This window comes from Benincasa hispida, chromosome 10 (genome assembly GCF_027475165.1).
Source record: "Benincasa hispida cultivar pf3 chromosome 10, pf3_genome.v1.1, whole genome shotgun sequence".
NCBI lineage: Eukaryota > Viridiplantae > Streptophyta > Magnoliopsida > Cucurbitales > Cucurbitaceae > Benincasa > Benincasa hispida.
Genome location: NC_143487.1, coordinates 21,200,457 through 21,207,557, shown reverse-complemented (window position 1 = coordinate 21,207,557; position 7,101 = coordinate 21,200,457). Strand labels below are relative to the sequence as shown.

The window sequence follows — 7,101 nt, the reverse complement described above, 5'->3', positions numbered from 1 at the left end:
TGTTGGACAACCCCAGATCCTAAGTGTGTAGACTAGGTTTACGCCTATTCCATCACTCGAAAGGTGTTTCAGAAACACTCTTCGATGGAACGTTGTTCAAGATATGAACTGTAGTCTCCATTGCATACCTCCAAAACGAGCTAGGCAATTGAGTATAGCTCATCATAGAACGAACCATGTCTAATCAGGTTCTATTTCTTCTTTCCGATACACCGTTTTGTTGAGGTGTACCAAGTGCTGAGAGTTAAGATTGGATTCCATGTTCTATCATATAGTCTTGGAATCTTAAATCCATACTCTCCACCTTGATCAGATCGAAGTGTAGTCTTACCTAACAAATTTTCAACTTTTGCCTTATACTTCTGGAACTTTTCAAGGACTCCAGACTTATGTTCCATTAGGTATAAGTAATCATACCTCAAATAATCATCTATAAAAGAGATGAAGTATTCATACCCTCCTCGAGCTTTTACATTCAGTGGACCATAAAGATCTGAATGTATGAGCTCTAAAGGCTCTTTGGCTCTACAACCTTTTTACTAAAAGGTCTTTTAGTCATTTTACCCTCAAGGCAAGATTCACATGAAGGTAATGAATCATAATCTAATTCACTTAGAAGTCCATTTTTTACCAATCTTTCGATCCTATCGAGATTAATGTGACCTAATCTTAAGTGCCAAAGATAATTATTATAGTTATTGGAGAAATTATTTGCCTTTTAGTTTGAGTATTAGCAGTCTTAAACATCTCATGATTTAAAAGTGTTTTTGTTTCGGTTGGTCATAACACATGCAAGCTATTTTCTAATTTAGCTGAACAAATATGTACCCCATTTTTTGAAATGAACGTTTCATTACTGGTAAAAAAATATTGACTACATATGTTCGATTAAGCAAGAAATAGATACTAAGTTCATTTTCATTTTAGGAACAATATATAGACTTTCTAAGAAAAGAAATCTATTTCTAAAAAACAACTTTGCAGCTCTCACTGCACGAGCTGAAATGTCGTCTCCAATTCCAACCTTGAGCATTTCACCTTCAACAAGCAGCTGGAAGGAACTAGCCCCCTATAAAGAAGAACAAACATGGTCAGTGGCTTCTGAATCAAGTATCTAGGCATTGTGGTCATTTTCCAATAAACATGTTTCTAAAACAAGTAAATCACATTTACCTTCCTTTTTCTTCTTCTTCTCAGCAAGGTACTTTGGACAGTTCTATTTCCAGTGACCTTCCATATTACAATCGAAGCACTTGCCCATTGACTAGTTAGGTTTCTATTTTATAGATGATTATAAAATAGCACTTGCCCATTGGCCATTGACCTTCCCACTAAGCACTTAACACATCACAATGATCCAGCACGTTCATGTAGGTGACATGCGAGTGGGGGTATCCTATGCATGAGTTTGCATAAGACCGTCGCGAAATAGAAACCACTAGATGTAACACCATTGACTAGTTAGGTTTCTATTTCACTAGGATAACCTAGGCAACTTAGTCTTAATCCTGAGTATATTATGAACTCCTGTTCACAAGGGATTGTCCTTTGATTTGTATAGTGAGAGTGGCTAGTTTTCCAACTCAATAAGCCTGCCATTTTGGAGATAAGACCGAGAGGGGAGTTGGAAACATAATAATACAAGATGAAATTCACTCCTTCCCATCTTCAGGGTAAGTAGATGAGTGTTCCCTTAAATGGTGTCTCCGGGACTTGAACAAAGTATCATACCCTCTCATTGGCCCAAGAGGGGTTTTCCTTTATTTATTAGACCATAAACAAGTTGTTCATTAGAGGAGCCCTAGTACTACAATCATTTGAAAAAAGAAAATAAACAAACCCCTTTATTTTTGCCTGTCTCCTTTACCTAACAAGAGTTGTCACGATAGGAAAGAGAAATGACTAAAAGAAACCAAAGATTCTCTCTTCTTAAACAACCTATATCCTCCACACTTAATCAGCATTTGATAGATTATCCAACCCCGAGAAATCTTAGTTATTGGTAAGAGGTAACTCAAGGGTAAAACGATAATTTGACCTAGTTGGAGTTTCGGACACTTGTGAAGGACTAACTTGTTGTTATTGGTCTATATCCGTGGACACAGAAATATATCTGTAGTGAGAAAAGTACAACTGTGGGTCTTTAGTGGAGTGTACCCACAGTTAACGAAAATTGATTAACTTAGTTAATGAGTTTAGCCAATTAATCTCATATCATTGGAGCTTCTAATCTACAGGTCTACCATGTCTTCTTGTTAGCTCACTAAAGGATTAAAGAGGAATGATTTTAATTATTCAAATCAATTTGAGGAAATTGTAAATTAATATGATTAATATGTAATTGATTATAGATGTGATCTATAATTCAAATTAAGTTGGAAAGAAACATTTGAATGAGAGTCAAATAATTAATCCAAGTGAATTAGATTCATAAAGAATTAATTAATAAATAAATAGAGAGGTGTTGCACGTACATATACAATGTTTATGATAATGAAATATATATATGTTAAATTGGATTTAATGTATAAATAGTTATTTAATTAATGTGCTAACTAATTAAATAAGTGTTATTTAATTAATTGTGCATAAGAAAAAATTGAAAAATGACTTGGAGAAGGGGGTTGACCATTCTCTATATAAATTCTTCCTTATGGCTCTTTTGGAGCAAACATTCATTGTGCAAATTTATTCCTAAGCCACAAAAAAAAAAAAAAAATCTTTCTACTCTCCCAAAGGTTTTTCCTCCTCACCTTCTTCAAATAGTTAGATACCACCTATCCTTCTATTGGAATCCTTGAGAATAACAAGGTTATTCTCGTGGTCGTGTTCAAGATTGTTCGAGGAGACGTTCGCGTTTAAAATCGTTGGAGGAGTCGTTCGTTGGAATATCGAAAGGATCGTTCTAGGAGCTTGGGAATCTACAAAGGTGATAATGGTTTTTTTCTTTCTCTAAAGCATGCTATTTCACATGTTTATTCTACCCATATTATGTTTTAGTACATTGATTTTGTTTATGTAAAAATCGATTCGTGGGACGTAAGGTATTCACACGCTTTTGCTTGGGAATCGTCAAACTCTTACTTATGAAAGCGGTCCTTTGTGTTAAGGTTGATGCCCTAAATCTCGTAGGGTCTTGTAGTTTGTAAACATTTGTATGAACAAAAAATTTTGTGATTTATAATATGAGATATTTTATTCACTTCAGTATATGAAATATGAAATATTTTAGTTGCATTAACCACAAACCAATAAACTAAGATCCCTGGTTATTGTTGTAACTTAAGCATATATGTGAAGACATACAAGTGGATCGTGTCTTAAGTGATAACCTAAATGGTCTGTAGTATATGGATAAATGGGGAAACCTTATCCTGGTGATACTATGGATACAACCCGCTTTGTAGATGTTACAAGTGTTGTAAAGTGCTATAAATGATTTGATCCTAGTCGTTCATGTGGAGATATGTGAGAGGGAGTATCTTATACAAAGGAGTTTGTATAAGACTGGACCACAAAATGTTTAGTCTCGTTATATAACATCGTTCATGACAGAGACTTTCATTTCACTAGGATGACCATAGGTAACATGATTAATGTATATGATACATTATAATATAAGGTTCTATGTGAGAGAAAAATAAATATTTGAATATAATTCAAATATTAATATGAATTTGATTCATAGATTAATGAGAGAATATTAAACTATAGGTTATATTATATGTGATATAATATGAACTATAGGTTATATGTTATATTTGATATAACATATAATTTGATATATATATATATAAATTAAAGTTCTTTTAATTTAATAATCAAATTATTAGGAGGGAGTTATTTGATAACTCCCTCTGTTAGCTTCTCTTCATTTAACATATGGAAGAGGAAAGGTTGAGTTTTTTCATCTTCATCTTCCTCTTATATAGCACAAAAATGTGCAGAATTTTGATAGAGTGGTTGTTGTGATTTTCTTTAAAAAAAAATTAAGAAGTTCTTCCTTTTCCAAAATTAATCTTGAAACCCACAAACTTTCAATGGTTCTCTACCCTCCAAGAATACCAAGGTTCCCACGTGGTGGTGTCTGGTTGATTAGAAATTTGCTGTTGTGTTTTTGGACGTTCTTATCGAAGAGCTCGTTGTGTTCGAGAGTTTGGAGAGGAATCGTGAAGTGATTAGTCTTCAAGGGTATGTGATTTTCGGATCTCTATATCCTTTTTAATTTCTATAAAAAAGCATGCTTATTTAGTTATGTAAACATTGTTTCCATCCTCTACGTTTTTTTGTATGATCTGTAAAATTAGAATTAGGATACAATCATTTATGCAATGGGTATACTCGCGTATCCTTTCACATATAATCCATTTGTTACTTGTCAAATTGCCTATAAATAGTGACATTTGATAGGTTTTGTAGGAGATGCACTTGGGTGAAAATTAGTGAGAAAGTCTAGAGACATTTCTTTTCATAATATATTTCAATTTTATTTTATTTGGTTGTTTATTTTATTTGTTTATATATTAAATATATTATAAAATATTTCCTCAATATTTATGTTACCATGGTGCATCATTTTGTTCCTCAATTTTACAACAAAAGGAAAATAAAAATTCTACCTAATTTGAGCCAATTGATGCAAATTCAACTAAATGCAATTTATATACATAAACACTCCCTCAATTTCAACATGGTAGAGTAGACAGATTGAAGATATGTTTTATTGAAGTGACCAAAAGACAATGTTTTATTGAAGATATAAACCGGGTTAACAATATAGATAGATTGTAAAAAAAAGAGTGTTGCTTTGGTAATGATGACAAATAAAGTGATAGTCATTTTTAGTGCGTTCATGGAAGACATCATCGTGAGTAACTTAGATAACACTACGATTATCACAATGAAGTATAGTGGCAGATTGTTGAAGAGCTCCCACATTTGTAAGTAACCAGTGAAGCCATATTAACTTCAAGATAGCATCATCAAGCACCCGAATTGTCCAAATAAAAGCAATAACATTAAGTAGTGAAGAATTCATGCTCTATATTAGTTGAATTAGGCTCATTTTGACATTCTATTTCTATATAGTTTTTACTTGTAAGTTAATATTTGATCATTAATCTTAGTGGGATGAAATAGTTGCAATTGTTGTTATTAAATAATTATTATATAGATGAAATGAGAGGTTTCTTTTATAAAACAAAATATAACAATAATTATTTTTTTAAGTTCAACTAGTTTGTTGCAATTGCTATTGGGCATCTCGCCAAGGACATCATTCCTCCAATCTTTGGCGAGTCTTATGTTCCTTGGAGTTTATAAGCATGGAGTCAAACGAAGAGTAAGTACTTAATTAAATTATTCACTCCCTCTAGTAACTTAAGCATTAGGATATAATAAGTTTGGTACTCTATCGGTGTAAGGATCTCTTACGTATGTCAATTTGGATCAGATCGAAACTAGATTAGGAGAAGACAGGCCGGAGGTCAAGACCACCAGCCACCCGTCGGAAAACTCAATGGGGACAAAATCTGAGCACCTACGAACATCATCAACAACTTAGGAAGTGATCTTTCTAAACCTTAAAACATTGTAAAAGAAACTATTGAAGAAGTCTAGATATTCCAGCTCTCTCTAAATGTCACAAGAATTGCTACCATTTGGCTCACTTGCTTGCTAAGGAACCTTTTCTCACGATTTCCCCATTTTAGAGAATGAAGCAGTTGTTTTGTTTCTTTGTTTTTGTTTTTTGTTTTTGTTTTTATTTTTTATTTTTATTTTTTGCATTGTAATTATCCTTTGAGACTCTTCTCCACTCTAAATGATGAGTTAGTTGTTTCTTCTATTTGGTGTTAATGAAGGTTTCTTGTTTAAAAAAAATGTGTGGACGGGAACTAACTATTCAACTTTAGAATAGTGATTGGTCTTTTTTTAGTACAACAACTACAATAGCAGGAGATCAAACTTTCGGCCTTTAGAGAGAGATTTTGTCAATTATTGTTAAGCTAAGTTTATTTTAATAATTGATGCCTAATTTATTAAACAATATTTGAATTTATTATTATTTTATTTATTTATTTTAGGAAAAATTGCAAAAATTATCCCTGAAGTATGGTAGTAGTTGCAATTATACTCTTAACTTTTAATTTTACAAATTGAACCCTTAAGCTTATACAAGTGTTAAAATTTGACCCCTAAGCTAACATAATTGTAAAAATAGTAATAATTGCATAAGTTTGAGGGTTCAATCTTTAGTATTTATGGATCCAATTTCTACAATTATTTAAGCTTAAGGGGAAAATTCTAACACTTCTAGAAGTTTGGGCGCCCAATTTTTATACTTGAAAGTGTAGGGGTGCAATTGCAACTATTAGGGGGTGAGCATGATAGACCAAAAATCGATCCGACCGCAAAAACTGACCAAATCGGAGACGGTCAATCGGAATAGGATAAAGGTGAAGGAAATCGGATTCTGAGATTTCCATGAGCAGTGAAACAAGACTATTCCAAATTACAATCATGAATTAACATAACATTTACAGTCGACTTCAAACATAAACAGTTATGTAAATCATACAGAAATTACAACATGAAAGTCTCAAAAGCACAAAGGAAAAACTGTACAAACAATGGCAAAAGCGTCTCCATGCTCCGTTGCGCGACTCTGATCGAACAACAGCAACCACGAGCGCTCGATCTACGACCGCAACACAGCACGACCACCGCACGAACACTTCACACTCGTCCTCAACGATCTCCTCGGTCATGAACTCTTCCGCAACATGAACGGCCTCCACAGCACCACGAACAACCTCTAGAAAACCTCGATGGTGTCGAGTTGAGTTTGACACCACCAACAAGGCCACCTTGGTATTCTCGGTGTGAGAATCCAGAGGGTGGGATCTGTTCGAACTTGGTATGAGGCAGACGAACGGAGGAAACAACAATCGCGTATATGATTGGGCAAGTGGGAGATGGCGGAGACCTATCATATAGGTCGATGCCCAATCGTTTAGATAAAGCTATGCGATCATCTAGCAAAAGCTATGCGATCGTTTGGATCTATCGTTTAGCTCGGTCTATCGCCTACAGACACTACAT

The 7,101-nt window shown here is 33.8% G+C and overlaps 1 long non-coding RNA gene across 1 annotated transcript; it reads left to right on the top strand.

Moving 5' to 3' along the window:
• Positions 1 to 5,209: 5,209 nt before the first annotated feature.
• On the top strand, positions 5,210 to 5,841 carry LOC120088893 (uncharacterized). Its single transcript, XR_005485067.2, has 2 exons — positions 5,210 to 5,341; positions 5,453 to 5,841. It is a non-coding gene; the product is annotated as an uncharacterized LOC120088893 (long non-coding RNA).
• The last annotated feature ends 1,260 nt before the right edge of the window (positions 5,842 to 7,101 follow it).